This window comes from Mustelus asterias, chromosome 26, assembly GCF_964213995.1.
Source record: "Mustelus asterias chromosome 26, sMusAst1.hap1.1, whole genome shotgun sequence".
Classification (NCBI taxonomy): domain Eukaryota; kingdom Metazoa; phylum Chordata; class Chondrichthyes; order Carcharhiniformes; family Triakidae; genus Mustelus; species Mustelus asterias.
Genome location: NC_135826.1, coordinates 7,181,402 through 7,198,602, shown reverse-complemented (window position 1 = coordinate 7,198,602; position 17,201 = coordinate 7,181,402). Strand labels below are relative to the sequence as shown.

The window sequence follows — 17,201 nt, the reverse complement described above, 5'->3', positions numbered from 1 at the left end:
CAGAAGTAACACCGCGGGCCACCTGGAGCTGCTGCCGTCGTCAGGTCTGAGGCTGGAAACGCAATCGCGCAGTTTTTCGGTCCCGCTGAATAAAGTGGAGTCTGCGGCTGCCCCTGCCACAATGTCACCACGCGGTCGTCGGGGTACATCTCCAGACTTTTGGAGGCCGTTTCTAGAGCGTCAGCTAACTCTATGGTTTTAGTGAGATCGAGGTTACCTTGCTCCAGCAGCCGAACGCGGATGTACGACGAGCCGATTCCCGCCACGAACGCATCTCGAACTAAGTCGCTCATGTACTGGGCTGCCGACACTGACTTGCAGTTGCAGGCTCTGGCTAGCTGCTGAAGTTCACACACACACACTACCAGAAGGACGTGGAGGCTTTGGAGAGAGTACAGAGGAGGTTTACCAGGATGTTACCTGGTATGGAGGGGCTTAGTTATGAGGAGAGATTGGGAAAACTGGGGTTGTTCTCCCTGGAAAGACGGAGGATGAGGGGAGACTTAATAGAGGTGTATAAAATTATGAAAGGCATAGATAGGGTGAACGGTGGGAAGCTTTTCCGCAGGTCGGTGGTGACGTTCACGAGAGGTCATAGGTTCAAGGTGAAGGGGGGGAGGTTTAACACAGATATCAGACGGACATATTTTACACGGAGGGTGGTGGGGGCCTGCAATGCGCTGCCAGGCAAGGTGGTGGAGGCGGACACACTGGAAACGTTTAAGACTTATCTAGATAGCCATATGAACGGAGTGGGAATGGAGGGATACAAAAGAATGGTCTAGTTTGGACCAGGGAGCGGCGTGGGCTTGGAGGGCCGAAGGGCCTGTTCCTGTGCTGTATTGTTCTTTGTTCTTTGTACTGTTCCATCGTTTCGCCGGGCTGCCGCCATCGAGTGGCTAGAAGGTGCCGAGCATGGATCTCATTCGGCGGTTTGTTGTATCGTTTTTTGAGAAGCTCGAGGGCCCCTTTGTAGTCGGGGGCCTCACGGATCGCTAAGTATACAGCGTAGCTTACCCTCGCGTGGAGGACCCGGAGTCTGTCGGCGTCGTCAGTGACCGCTGTGGAGGCGTCGAGGTAATCTTGGAAACACTTCAACCAGTGGTCGAAAGTGTTCGATGCTCCTGCCGCACGTGGGTTCAACGTAAGCCGTTCGGGTTTCAGCATTTGCTCCATGTTTTCTTTTGTTTTTTTTTTCAAAAAATAATTTACTTATTGGCAATAAAATTGATGCGCGATAAATCACACGGGAGGCAGGATGTACCCGGGAAATAAAGGCTTTTATTGCCAACAATAACGGAGCTACTATATACAATGTACAATCCCAGACTAAAGGGTCACCAGGCAGAGCAGTGACCTTTATACCTCTCCCAGGAGGCGGAGCCAACTGGGGTGTACCATAGGACTATATTAACAGCCCAACCCTAACCCCAACAGTAACATATCTACAGACTCATAGTACTGGCCAGACCATGGCTCAGCACTCCTGGTGGTAACCAACAATGGTTCACCACAAACTCCACCTCATTTTCTGTACCCCCTTAACATACCCTTTTTCAAGCAATTATCCAATTTCCTTTCCAAAGGAGTTATGGTTATGGCTGAAATAAACTCTTTGCGAGAACATGGGGAAAATTCATCTTCAACTGAAGCAAAACTTCTCACACAAAATTTTAATTCCGAGAAATGCCAAGATAACAACTTATACTCTGGGCATCACACTTACAAAGGATGTGAAGGCATCACTGAGGGTGCAGAAAAGATTTACGAGAATGGTTCCAGGATAAGAGACATAGAATCCATAGAATCCCTACAGTGCAGAAGGAGGCCATTCAGCCCATCGAAATGCACTGACAACAATCCTACCCAGGTCCTATCCCCGTAACCCCAGGTATTTACCCCACTAATCCCCCTAACCTATGCATCCCGGGACACTGAGGGTCAATTTAGCATGGCCAATCCACCTAACCCGCATATCTTTGCAGTGTGGAAGGAAGCCAGAGCGCCCAAAGGAAACCCATGCAGACACGGAGAGAATGTGCAGACTCCACACAGACAGTGACCCAAGGCCAGAATTGAACCCGGGCCCCTGGTACTGTGAGGCAGCAGTACTGACCACTGTGCTACCGTGCCACCCCTAAGATCTTCAGGTAAATGGATAGATCAGAGAAGCTGGGGCATTCTTGTTTAAAAAGAGAAAGTTGAGAAGAGATTTGATAGAAATGTTCAAAATCGTGTGGGGCCTAGACAGAGGAGATGGACAGAAACTATTCCTATTGGTGGAATGGTCAAAAATTGGAGGATAGAAAAGCGGCTGGTGAAAGAAGGAACGGTGACGTGAGCAAACATTGTTTTACATGGCAAGTGTTTAGGATCTGAAAGGCATTGTCTGAGTGTGATGGAAGTCAATACAATTGTGGCCTTCACAAAGGGATTGCACATGTTATCTGAAGGGGAAAGGTTTGCAGGGTTACAGGGAAAGGGCAGGTAAGTGGGATTAACTGATTTGCTCATGTAGAGAGCTGGTACTGACAGGATGGGCTGAATGGCCTCCTTCCGTGTTTTAACCATTCAGTGATTCTAATGCACCTCTAAGGCCAACTTCCTGTGTCAATAACTATCGATCATAAGTGATCACCGAACAGCAGAGACGAGAGATCATGGGGGGGGATTTTATGGCCTTGCACGTCCTGAAGTCATAAAATCCTGCTTGAGGTCAACAGACCATCCCTTTGTCCACCCCTCGCCTGCTCCAATTCCTGTGGCAGGCAGGGCGGTAAAATTCCACGCATGTGATGTTTGGGACCTTCCTGGTCACTCACTGTTCAGTGTTTCTTTGGAACAGCGCTCCGAAAGCTCGTGATATCAAATAAACCTGTGGACTTTAACCTGGTGTTGTGAGACTTCTTACTGAGCCTACCCCAGTCCAACACCAGCATCTCCACATCACCATTCAGTGTGACACCAGGTGGCACCACTGAGCAACCGCCATTTCCTTAATCTATTCGGCATTGTGCCTTCAACAACACAAAGTTAAGATTTCAAGAGCCGCAATTGTTTTCAATAATTAACTTCATTGATTAGTTAGTCAACCATTTCTACATGTTGATTAGAAAACAGCGTTTGCTAAGCGGGTGTTCAGGAAATAAGAAGCATCAGCACTTTTTAAACCTTACAGTTGCAAATTAATTACCATTATTGTAGTGAGCCCCTTGTTAAGTAACCACGCATATCAGAGTACGGCAAGGCACCTGAGTCAACTAGTTGAACCAACACAGTGTGACTAATTTTCAACATTTGCTGAATAAAAGCTAAAGGGTTCTATTTACATTTGTCACATCTGTAATAATATTTTCAATTGCAAATGAAATTATTGTGATATTCTCAACACATTGTTAGGGTTGCAGCTTGAAGCAATTATCTCCTGCACAGCTGTTATAAGTTTGTTGAGCCATTAACTTCCCGTTAATGTTGGCTGAAGGAGGGGGTGTTTTCAGAAGATGTGGAATTTTCCCTTTTCATTAATTTTCTGTCAGTTCCTCTGTGCCCGCCTCCTGATATGCCCTTTGCAGGGGAATGGTTCCTCACTCAAGTTGCATTTTCCATGTGTGAGACTGAAGGGAATTAATTGTGGTATTCGCTCAGTGGGAGATCCCAGCAAAACCTGTGTTCTGCCCTATGTATTGGCACAGTGGTCAGCTCTGCTGCCTCACAGCGCCAGGGACCCGTGTTCAATTCCTGGCTTGGGTCACTATCTGTACAGAGTCTGCATGGTCTCCCAAAGTCTGCGTGGGTTTCCTCCGGATGCTCCAGTTTCCTCCCAAAGTCCCAAAAACGGGCTGGTTAGGAGCATTGGCCATGCTAAATTCTCCCTCAGTGTACCCGAACAGGCGCGGAGTGTGGCGACTAAGGGATTTTCACAATCACTTCATTACAGTGTTAATGTAAGTCTACTTGTGACACGAATAAATAAATTTTAAAAAACTTTATGAATGGTATGCATTGTGTGTATAGCTTGCAAAAAACAATACTTTTCACAGTATGCCAATACTTGTGACAATAATAAATCAAATCAAATGTGCACATCTGTTTGGATAGGAATCTGGCTCAATCTTTTCCTTCAACCTTGGGTTGCTGGTGGCAACAGAGTGACCAGTTGGCCTCGCGTAGACTGGGGATTAAACTAAATGTTATTTCTGATCTGCGAAGCTCAGTTGCTGATTTTGTTTAACCCGTTGAAACTGGCGGATTGCTGCAAAGATGTTGTGGTTTTTGATGGTTGGAGACAATTGGGTCTCTTAGGTTCCACGTTTCTTTTTGTTCACTCAGGTGAGTTTGGCTTGAGGTTTTAGTGTCCATCCCTTCCCGAGTTCCTTTAATTTCTCCCTTGTACCTGAGGATTTTCTTGTTCTCTTTGTGGTTCTAGCTAAGACTTAAAACAGTTCTGCGTTTATACAGCATCTTTCATGACCTCAGCGCTTTTGGAGTGCGGTCACTGACTTAATGCAAGATACACAGCCATCAATGTATGAATCAGCAAGATCCCACTACAGTAACTTGCACATCCGGGGGTTCATAGAGTCAGTTGCGCATGGGAAAGGGCAGCAGCATTCAAACAGATCCAATTTAGGTAACTGGGATCTCCAAAGTGTGGCTTGTGGACTTTAGACCTTTCAGGAGAATGTATAAAACTTCCAGAGTTCTTTGGAGAGCTGGGGTACTCTTTTGAAGGGGGAGGGTGCCTCATTCCAGCGACACCTATAGGAGTACGGCAAGGCACCTGAGTCAACTAGTTGAACCAACACAGTGTGACTAATTTTCAACATTTGCTGAATAAAAGCTAAAGGGTTCTATTTACATTTGTCACATCACAAGTTTGTTGAGCCATTAACTTCCCGTTAATGTTGGCTGAAGGAGGGTGCTCTTGGGGAGGAGTAAGATCCGAATGATCAGGTGCCCTTCTGGAGAGGTCAAGTGCTCGTTGGGATTATTCAAAGTAGACATGAGTGTGCATGAAGTAGATAAACACATTAAAACTGTTAAGCTGTCAAGGGTAATGTCAAACTCTCAAGGGAACTATCAATCTTCAAAGAATCTAAATCTCCTGGCCTTTAAATTAAAAATAAATCATGCTGAAGTTTAAAAAGGAGTGCTTACTATTTAACTTTATCTGTTGACATAGGCCTAAGGGCATTATTATGGGATTTGTGCTCCATGACCAATTTCACAACATATCATTATCACAGCAGGCGTTGGGATATGCCATTAAGGGATATCCGCATTATAATTGTTCCCATGTGCCAAGTCTTAATAAAGGAGCCAACAAATAACCAATTTCTTATGAGAAATCAGTGCTTTGTTCCTTCTACAGTAAATAAGTTGCAACATTGGAACTGTCGAGACCGCCTTTAATTGACATCTTAATGTCTTTTAAATGTTCTCCGAGTCATCCTGATTGGAATCCCATCAGCGATCTGAGTCATTGATGTTGTCTGTGGATGGAATGATCTCTGTTTCCATTGTAATGCCCTTATTTACTGTAGAAGGTATTATATCACTATAATAACATGACATGGTGGTCTGCGCTAACTGATGAATCTGTCACAGAAAGGAGGGTTACTGTTCAACAGTTTGGAGTGTGATATTAACATGCAACAGATCAACTTCATCAGTTTTTCTATTCCAGTGCTGGCATATGCCACAATAAGAGTTTTAACAACACCAGGTTAAAGTCCAACAGGTTTATTTGGTAGCAAATACCATTAGTTTTTGGAGCGCTGCTCCTTCGTCAGATGGGGTGGAAATGTGCTCTCAAACAGGGCATAGAGACACAACATCAAGTTACAGAATACTGATTAGAATGCGAATCCCTACAGCCAACCAGATCTTAAAGATACAGACAATGTGGGTGGAGGGAGCATTAAGCACAGGTTAAAGAGATGTGTATTGTCTCCAGACAGGACTGCCTACAGTCCTGCCTGCTGTCCTGTCTGGAGACAATGCACATCTCTTTAACCTGTGCTTAATGCTCCCTCCACCCACATTGTCTGTATCTTTAAGATCTGGTTAGCTGTAGGCATTCGCATTCTAATCAGTATTCTGTAACTTGATGTTGTGTCTCTATGCCCTGTTTGAGAGCACATTTCCACTCCATCTGACGAAGGAGCAGCGCTCCGAAAGCTAATGGTATTTGCTACCAAATAAACCTGTTGGACTTTAACCTGGTGTTGTTAAAACTCTTACTGTGTTCACCCCAGTTCAACGCCGACATCTCCACATCATATGCCACAATCCCAGTAAAATAGAGGACATTAAAGCCATGCTAACTTCCCAAAATAAGGACAACCTTCAAAAATGTCCAAGTCTCTTTAATTTCTAGTTTCCACACATTCCTAATTTCACTCAAAGATCTTAACGGCCAAAGGAATTATTGAGAAAGTGTGTGCATTTCCCATGTCACCAAGAACGCCAGCTCGTCTTCAAAACACTGAAACAACCATTGTTAGAACCATCAACATTGCAATTTTATGATCCTAGGGAGATCATTGCCCTGGAGATAGACGTCTTACAGAATGGCCTGGGGGCATGCATGCTACTGAAAGGCCAACCATGTACACTGTAAGTTTTAGGGCAAATCCTCCATGATTAAAAAACCCAGAGATAAGGAAAATGGCCGACTGGTTGTCAGGCGACATGAATATGCAAGAGGCTGGGATAACGAGAAGGTCGAGACAGGGATAATCTAATCAACAGGAAACAAAGGAGAAACCATGACCAGCAGACAAGAAGTAAATAGCCCAGCAGCAAGACAATGGAAACAGAGATCATTCCATCCACAGACAACATCAATGACTCAGATCGCTGATGGAATTCCAATCAGGATGACTCAGAGAACATTCAAAAGACATTAAGATGTCAATTAAGGGCCGTCCCGACAGTTCCAGCCCTTTTGTTCCAGTCAATCGAAACTATCAATGATCAGAAACTGTGTTTGTGTGAGAGAATCACTGCTTCAGGTTTTAAAAAGGGACAAGCAAGCTCTGGTCTCTCTCTCTCTTTTCTCTTCGGACCAGCATGGCAGCACCCTCCACTCTCTTCTCCTGTTCCTGCCTCTCGTTCATCTCCAGCACGCAGCCCGAAGCCCACTGAGCAATTTAAACTAGGATTGTGAGTACCCTCCGGTAATTCGCGAAGTTCACGAGATCATCATAGTGGATGAGGCTTTGGGGAAAGGGGGGGCTTTTGCATGCACCTTTCATAGTTTAAGACACTGGTAAACTTGTGTAAAGTAAGCATTACGTTGTGCCCGTTTTAGTATTCCTTCCATAGCTATAGTCTTATAGAGCATAAGGCATTGTGTGTTGTTTTCCTGGTGTTTGGTGATTGACCTTGATGTTTTAACAAATATATATATATCTTTGACTTCCATTGGAGTCCGTTTTGATCTTTTCAATTTCTCACCAACGATCTCTGACCAAGTCACAATATTAAATATTCCTTACCATAATTCCGGAGTCTAGAACTGAGGGTACCCTGGGCGCTTCAAAACCGCCCACTCAGGAAAGGCTGCCAGGTAGTGGATAGGCAGCAGTTTCCTTTTCTCTCTCTTGGGAGCTCTACTCTAGTGAAGTAGACGCAAGGTGGCCGTTGTTCCATCGGCGAGAGAGAGAATCACTCGGGCATTGGTGGGGTTTGGGTAACGGAGAACCAAACCTAAAATAAGCCCAGTGGGGTTAAAAAGGGGATCCCGCTACAACACTTGCTTCACAAACTCTGTCTGTAACACAATCCAACTACTCCAGCATCGAGCAGGAAACATTAGCTTTAGTGTTTAGGGTCATGTATTTTCATGCATATCATTTTGGCAAAACGTTTGTGTGCTAGAGACCAACTGTTAAGAACCCCACTGATGTTAGATGCAAGGGTATCCCAAACCACAGAGGAGTAACTTTGGAACACTGGTTAGAACATAGAACATGAACAGTACAGCACAGAACAGGCCCTTTGGCCCACGATGTTGTGCCGAGCTTTATCTGAAACCAAGATCAAGCTATCCCACTCCCTATAAGCCTGGTGTGCTCCATGTGCCTATCCAATAACCGCTTAAATGTTCCTAAAGCGTCTGACTCCACTAACACTGCAGGCAGTCCATTCCACACCCCAACCTCTCTCTGCGTAAAGAACCTACCTCTGATATCCTTCCTATATCTCCCACCACGAACCCTATAGTTATGCCCCCTTGTAATAGCTCCATCCACCCGAGGAAATAGTCTTTGAACGTTCACTCTATCTATCCCCTTCATCATTTTATAAACCTCTATTAAGTCTCCCCTCAGCCTCCTCCGCTCCAGAGAGAACAGCCCTAGCTCCCTCAACCTTTCCTCATAAGACCTACCCTCCAAACCAGGCAGCATCCTGGTAAATCTCCTCTGCACTCTTTCCAGCGCTTCCACATCCTTCTTATAGTGAGGTGACCAGAACTGCACACAATATTCCAAATGTGGTCTCACCAAGGTCCTGTACAGTTGCAGCATAACCCCACGGCTCTTAAACTCCAACCCCCTGTTAATAAAAGCTAACACACCATAGGCCTTCTTCACAGCTCTATCCACTTGAGTGGCAACCTTTAGAGATCTGTGGATATGGACCCCAAGATCTCTCTGTTCCTCCACAGCCTTCAGAACCCTACCTTTGACCCTGTAATCCACATTTAAATTAGCCCTACCAAAATGAATCACCCCACATTTATCAGGGTTAAACTCCATTTGCCATTTTTCAGCCCAGCTTTGCATCCTATCTATGTCTCTTTGCAGCCTACAACAGCCCTCCACCTCATCCACTACTCCACCAATCTTGGTGTCATCAGCAAATTTACTGATCCACCCTTCAGCCCCCTCCTCTAAGTCATTAATAAAAATCACAAAGAGCAGAGGACCAAGCACTGATCCCTGTGGCACTCCGCTAGCAACCTGCCTCCAATCCGAAAATTGTCCATCCACCACCACCCTCTGTCTTCGATCAGACAGCCAGTTACCTATCCAATCGGCCAACTTTCCCTTAATTGTTTATTGTTCAATTTGGTATTCATAGAATCATAGAATCCTATAATGCAGAAGGAGGCCATTCAGCCCATCAAGTCTGCACGGACCACAATCCCACCCAGGCCTTTTCCCCATAACCCCACACATTTACCCCAGCGAGTCCACCTGACGCTAATTTAGTATGGTCAATCCACCTAACCTGCACATTTTTGGACTGTGGGATGTGACTGAGGAACCTGAGAAAGGAGCAGCACTCTGAAAGCTCGTGATTCCAAATAAACCTGTTGGACTTTAACCTGGTATTGTGAGGTTTCTTACTGTGCCCACCCCAGTCCAACGCCAGCATCTTCACATCATAACATCCCATACAGTTTAACTCTATGGGCTAAATCCAGCAAAGTAGATGAGTTTTTTCTTTAATTTTGAGAAACCTTTCTTCTTATTCAGTGTAGACTTTCTGAGGTTTTCGCATGGCAGCTTCTAGCCAAGAATCCTACTTTCCGGAGAACTTCTTCCCAGCTAGGTGTGGCTATGATCTTAACTGCTCACCAGCTACTTCTCCTATAGTACAGAGCTAACGCTACCACTGATATGTTGCATTTTCCTTCTGATCTCATTCGATCCAAACAACCCACCTTAGAAGCCATGCTTTTAGCAGGTAAGTATAACATTCTTATATCTCCACTTTGAACTCTGTACTTTTAACACATATAATTCTATGCTCTATTGTTTTCCACTTCACTTAAGTAAATATCTCTTTATCCTGCTGTTAAATTAATTCATGCATCAAAACCCTCCAGGCAACTGCACTCTTATCAATTCCCTTTTATCCAATTCTTTAAACTTTGTTTTATTCAAGCTTCTTTAATCTTTCTTTTATCCAATTCTTAAATCTTTACTTTATTCAAGTTTCTTGACCCTGAGCAGAAGCCGTTAGAGATGGTTTTATGAAAACCATTGACAAGTGCACCAATAAGATTGCAATGTCTCTTGATAAAGATTATGACTGTGAGATTAGGTACAGGTTAGGTAACCTGATGATTACGTTGGCCACACTTGGCAGACTATCTAACCCAGCAAAAACAGTACATGTATCCTTTGATCTACAAGTTGACTTAGTTTACATTGAACTTGAAGGTGTTCTCCAAATTGATTTAGTACTTTTTTGCACAGCGCAAATATCGGCTGCTACAAGAAGAAAGAGAAAAGCCCTCTGACCTGCTCTTGGGCCACAGTTTTTATGAAGCTGGTCTGGCTCAGTTTCTGATCAATGGTTACCCCCAAGATCTGAGCATTCGCGAATGGTGCTGAACGTTGTGCAGTCATCAGTGATCATCCCCACTTCTGACCTGATTATAGAAAGGTCATTGATGAAGCAATGATGAAGATGGTTGGGTCATGGACATCACCCTGAGGAACTCCTGCAGTGATGTCCTGGAACTGAGATGATTGACCTCCAACCGCCACAACCATCTTCCTTTGTACTGAGTATGCCTCCAGTCAACAGACGGTTTTTGCCCTGATTACAATTGCCTTGAGTTTTGGTACAACCTATTGATGCCATATCCAGTCAAAGGCTGCCTCGATGCCAAGGGCAGTCACCTAACCGCTGGCATTTTTTCCATGTTTGAATCAAGGCTGTAGTGAGATCAGGAGCTGAGTGACCCTGGGAGAACCCAAACTGAGAGTCAGCAAGCGGTTGTTGCTAAGCAAGTGCTGCTTGATTGCACTGTTGATGGCCCCTTGCATCACTGAGCAGACTGATGGGGTAGTACTTGGCCAGGTTGGATGTATTGTGCTTTTGTGTACAGGACATTACCTGTGCAATTTTCCACATTTCCGGGTAGCTGCCAGTGTTGTAGCTGTATTGGAACAGCTTGGCTATGACTGGAGTATGTTCTGGCTTACATTAACACTGCAATGAAGTTATTATGAAAATCCCCTTGTCGCCACACTCCGGCGCCTGTTCGGATACACTGGAGAAAGTTTAGCATGGCCAATGCGCCTAAACAGTACATCTTTCTGACTGTGGGAGGAAACCGGAGCACCTGGAGGAAACCATGTAGACACAGGGAGAATGTGCAGACTCCACATAGACAGTGACCCATGCCAGGAATTGAACCCGGGTCCCTGGCGCTGTGAGACAGCAGTGCTAACCACTGTGCCCCCGTGCTTTATTTGATGTGCCTAGAGAGATCATTCCAATAACTGTCTGCAATTTATTGGTAAGCTATTTCAGGATAAGCGTAAGAAGTAGAATATCGATCACACAACATCTTCTCCTCATTATTCTGGATTTAACAGCCTGATTGAAATGATTCTCAAGGTGAAATCCCGAATTCTCAAATGTAGACAGACAAAAAAGATCTGCACATTGCAACGTTATATTTGAGGACAACACCTTTTATTGCAATTATTCCATCACTGACAGTGCTCATGTTCAGTGCTCGGATGCTCGGATGAGGAGGATCGCAACAGACACCTCCAGATGCTGAAAGATGCCCTCATAAGAACAGGATATGGCGCTCGACTCATCGATCGAGAGTTAACACGCGCCACAGCGAAAAACAGCACCAACCTCCTCAGAAGACAAACACGGGACACGGTGGACAGAGTACCCTTCGTCGTCCAGTACTTCCCCGGAGCGGAGAAGCTACGGCATCTCCTCCGGAGCCTTCAACATTTCATTGATGAAGACGAACATCTCGCCAAGGCCATCCCACACCCCCACTTCTTGCCTTCAACCGCACAACCTCAAACAGACCATTGTCTGCAGCAAACTACCCAGCCTTCAGGAGAACAGTGACCACAACACCACACAACCCTGCCACAGCAACCTCTGCAAGACGTGCCGGATCATCGACATGGATGCCATCATCTCACGTGAGAACACCATCTACCAGGTACACGGTACCTACTCTTGCAACTCGGCCAACGTTGTCTACCTGATACGCTGCAGGAAAGGATGTCCCGAGGCATGGTACATTGGGGAAATCATGCAGACGCTACGACAACGGATGAATGAACACCGCTCGACAATCACCAGGCAAGAGTGTTCTCTTCCTGTTGGGGAGCACTGCAGTGGTCACGGGCATTCAGCCTTCTGATCTTCGGGTAAGCATTCTCCAAGGCGGCCTTCATGACACACGACAGCGCAGAGTCGCTGAGCAGAAACTGATAGCCAAGTTCCGCACACATGAGGACAGCCTAAACCGGGATGTTGGTTTTATGTCACACTATCAGTAACCCCCACAGCTTGCCTCCTGGACTCGCAGAATCTCACTAGCTGTCCTGTCTGGAGACAATACACATCTCTTTAACCTGTGCTTATTGCTCCCTCCACTCACATTGTCTGTATCTTTAAGACCTGGTTGGCTGTAGAGATTCGCATTCTAATCAGTATTCTGTAACTTGATTTTGTGTCTCTGTGCCCTGTTTGAGAGCAGATTTCCACTCCATCTGACAAAGGAGCAGCGCTCCGAAAGCTAATGGCATTTGCTACCAAATAAACCTGTTGGACTTTAACCTGGTGTTGTTAAAACTCTTACTGTGTTCACCCCAGTCCAACGCCAGCATCTCCACATCAGTGCTCATGTTCGGCAGACCAGTGCATATCAGTTCACCTACTCTTACTGTGATAACCCCCATGATCTGCATGGGGATTCACTAATTGACCTCCCAGTCGGGCTCATTGAATACAAGCTCCCTGAGGACTGATAATTAGCCCACGAGGTGGAGCTCGTATACAGAGCTCTATATAAGCAGGACCCTAAGAGGGTCCATTAACCTTTTAGTCCCAGTTGGGACCAGTTGTATTCACCACAGACTTGTGGTTATTGTTTATTTTCATTTGTGCAATAAAAACATGGTCCCTTCACAGCCGACTCCTGGCGTTATTATACTTACCCATTCTACTCCTTCAGAAACTAAAGAGCAACTTCTGAAACTGCCAGAGATGACCAATGTGCATGTTAAAAATGCTGGGACAGAATTGCCAGGTTTACACGTGGGAGAAAAAGTTCACTTCCAGGATCCCACAGATGGTCCATGGCAGCCCAATGAAGTGACAAGGTTCAGAACAAGGTCCTAACAAAGGCACAATGACGAGGGGTAGCTGAGGATTAATCATGTCCAGTCCAGCTCCTTAACCACTGTACAGTCCTGTTGCATCAAGGAGAGGACCCCAGATACAACCAGCAACAACATCCAAGAATGAAAATCCCACTGATCATTAACAGCAAATAAAGAAACCTCCAGACAAGGTAATCATCGCGAGATCTGGGTGTACCAGCAGATTACCTTTATGTTTTACAGATTCATAGGTTTGCCAGTTCTCTACATGTATGTAATGGTAACTAAACATGAACATGCATTGTAAGAGCTGGGGGCTGGATATGAAAGAGGTCAGATACGATTTTGGACCAAGAAACTTCATCGGCATGACATCAGCTAAAAAAAAAGTACCATGTGATTCAGTCTTAGTTTCTCTTTTTCTTTAAGCAGAGCACACACAATCCTGATGTCTTCAAGTTTGATACCTATGTATAACTCTTCTCATGTGCCTAGTCTTAACGAATGAACCCACAACATATTTACCCAATCGATTAAGAGTAATTGGCACCTTGTGTCATATACAGTGAAGAAGCACAAGATATATCATTATAATAAGATGACAATGAGGTGCCTGTCAGTTCACAATATGATTTATAGCTCCAAGTGGTCTTTGATGTGGGGCTATCAATATAAATGTTTCTTTTTTTATAAGAGATGAATGAAATATTTGTTTTTATGACGGATTATGTGTTTGAAGGAATGTGAATATGGTGAATGGGGTTTTCCGATTGAATGTGTTATTTTTATAAGAATAAAGTCTGCAATGGATATTTAGTAATTTATTTAATTTCATCTCAGCATCCATTCTTAAGGCCAGCTCATGATAGATAGTGGGTGAGTTGGCATAAAAGATGTAGTGCACAGGATAATGAGTGGGTATCTATATTGGCATGAGTTGGCACTAAGTTGGCATAAGGGCTACAAAGGGGTATGGCAGGTGTGTGGAGGGGCGTAGGTTGGCATAGGGGCTGTGAAAGCTCATGGGGAATGGGGAGAGGAACATAGGTTGGCATGGAGGGTAAGAGGGTCCTTGGGGAAGGTAGAGGACATGAGGTTGGCTGGATGGGGAAGAGAGAGTTTGAAGGGAAGTAAGAAGCATAAGGAGTGAGGGACTGAAGAGCTGTGTTTTGTTTGATTTTTTAACAGCTGATGCAAAGTCCCAGATCACGGAGGTGGGCTTTTCGCTTCATCCACCTCTGCAGCTGTTGTGGCTGCCTCAGCATCCGACAGTTTCTGTGGCTGAGTCATTACTGTTTTGAGGGACCTGACTCCCTTTAATGTTCAACTCCCTGCCCCCAACGCCATCCAGAACAAAAATTAGGCCGTCCAGGGAATTCGCCTGGATGGAATCTTCCTGACCCTGTGCTCCTGACTCGAGAGCAAAAGTTCAGGCCCTGGAATGGGAATTAATACGACAACCCTCTGCTGCTTAACCGAGCCACAACTGAGAAGGTAAAGGTTTCCTATCGCTTCATCATCCAGCTTCCTATTTATGTTCAGAACAAAATTTACATCATCCAGGGAATTCGAAGGTTGGAATTTTCCTGACCCTACACTCCTGTTGTCTTCACCTTGAGCACACTTTTGGAGTATATAGTATCCTGATTGGTCTTGATAAGGTGAACATGGAAATTAATGATATTTCTCTTGTGGGTGAGTCCAGAAGTACAGGGACTGTTTTAAAATTAGGAGTCACCCTTTTAGGACAGGAGCGAGAAGAATGTTTTCTTTCCGAGCGTTGTGCACCTTTTTATCTTTCTGCCTCACAAGGCGGTGGAGGCGGGGTCACTGCATGTTTTTAAGGTGGAGGTAGATAAATTTTTGTTTGGCAGGAGAAACAAAGGTTATTGGGGTAGAGGGGATCATGGAACTCGAAACACAAACGCATCAGCCAAGATCTTGTCAGATGGTGGAGTAGGCTCGAGGGGCCGAATGGCTTACTACTGCTCTGCAGGCACAGTGGCACAGTGGTAGGCACGGTGGTGCAGTGGTTAGCACTGCTGCCTCACAGCACCAGGGACTGGGTTCAATTCCAGCCTCGGGTTACTGTCTGTGTGGAGTTTGCACATCCTCACCGTGTCCGCGTGGGTTTCCTCCAGGTGCTCCGGTTTCCTCCCATGGGTCAAAGAGGGTTAGGTTGATTGGCCATACTAAATTGCCCCTTAGTGCCCCAAAATGTATAGGGTAAGAGGATTAGCAGGGTAAATACATGGGGTGATGGGGATAGGACTGGGTAGGATTGTTGTCGGTGCAGGCTGGATGGGCTGAATGGCCTCCCTCTGCGCTGTTGGGATTCTATGATTCCATTTTATGCCTGTATATTTTTCCTGTTCATCTACTGGTTTGGTTTTCTTTTGCCCCTGCTGGTGCTCCTCTGACACTGCAATCATAGCGGTCATTAGTCGTGTGAATCGTGCAGTGCAACATCACTTCTCGGCCTTTTGGCTAAGATCAAGTGTAGTATCGACATGCTGTGCTTGGTTGAAGTTATTAGGTTACATTTTAGCTTCATTTGAAGCCAGTTTTTAAAATGGCATCTCGGCCTTTTGGCTAAGATACAAGTGAGATCAAGCCTTGGAGGAGGAGTTATTCCGACTCCAATCAGCTTGGATCATGTAGATCAAGCCCAAGACAGGAGGTGAGAGCCCTGTCTTGTCAGCTTGGATCGGGAATGTCTCAACTTGTTGAGACTCTGAATTGGACTTGATTTGATTGAATTGGAATAAAAATACAAAAAAAACATTGAAAATGTCTCAGCTTCCTTCAGTTGAGTCCATTTAATCCTTTCTAACCAATGCCCATACATGGCCACAGCATTCTCTCTTCACCAGCAAAGTGATTCACACCCAGTAGAGGCTACACCGCTCAATCTGAGCTGAGTCATAGGTATCAGAGTCTGGCACTTCAAGCAACAGGACATGAGTCTGGTGACCCCTATCACAACATAGGCAGTGATCCAGTTGTGCTAAGTGAATAATTGCAATGTGATGATGCAGAAAACACAAAAGGTGTGCCTTATTAAGTCAAAGTTGGCTCTCGATGCAGAAGCTGGTATCAATCATCAGCAGAATCATAGAATCCCTACAGTGCAGATAGAGGCCATTCGGCCCATTGAGTCTGTACCGACCACAATCCCATTCAGGCCCTATCCACGTAACCCCACATATTTACCCTGCTAATACCCCAACACTAAGGGACAATTTAGCAGGGCCAATCCACCTAATCCACACATCTTTGGACTGTGAGAGGAAACCAGAGCACCCGGAGGAAACCCACACAGACACTGGGAGAATGCGCAAGCTCCACACAAAGAGTGACCCAAGGCTGGAATTGAACCCGGGTCCCTGGTGCTATGAGACTGCAGTGCTGACCACTCTGCCACCCACCAAAGGTCCTCACCAAGTCACACGTCAGTTAGTAAATCTGGGAGGAAACCATAAGACCATTGAATACTGATACCTTGACCAAAAAAAGGAAGTTAAAGGGTGGCACAAATAATAATAAGTTGCCACATTAAAACATGCGCGGCCCCAGGAGTATCACAACTAAAATATCTGGTGCAGAAAAAGGCGTGACCCGACTGTTTGAAGTAAGAGGATCAAGAAAACCTCTTTCATTCTTTAAGACTTAGTCTGCCACATTTTCAAAATGGATGGACAGCCCAGAAGGATACTCCTCTGTTTTCTATTTTAAATGTTCCTGGAGATTTTTAAATGGATCTGTTTGCCTTTGTGGCGCTGTGCACATTCAGAGCAGCGTCATTTATTAAGTGGAACATCAGACAACACTCGCAATCGATCTGGAGTCACTGGGCCCTGGGAAAGTATAATGGCAACATATCTGGTGAGGCTAGAAACTTTGATAAACTGGTATTCAATTTACCATAGTGTTCGCTGTAGGAAATGATTTGTATTTTGAAGTGCAATATAGATGTGCATGTTTATTTTATGGTTCAAGATTATCTCTTTTCATTTTATTAGATGACCCAACTGCAATCATTCTATCATCCCTGTGCTTGCTATCCAACATTAGCTCCAGGTCACATGA

The 17,201-nt window shown here is 45.1% G+C and overlaps 1 pseudogene; it reads left to right on the top strand.

The window, feature by feature from the left end:
• The first annotated feature begins 15,579 nt into the window (after positions 1-15,579).
• Positions 15,580-15,745, top strand: LOC144479790 (U2 spliceosomal RNA; annotated as a pseudogene).
• The last annotated feature ends 1,456 nt before the right edge of the window (positions 15,746-17,201 follow it).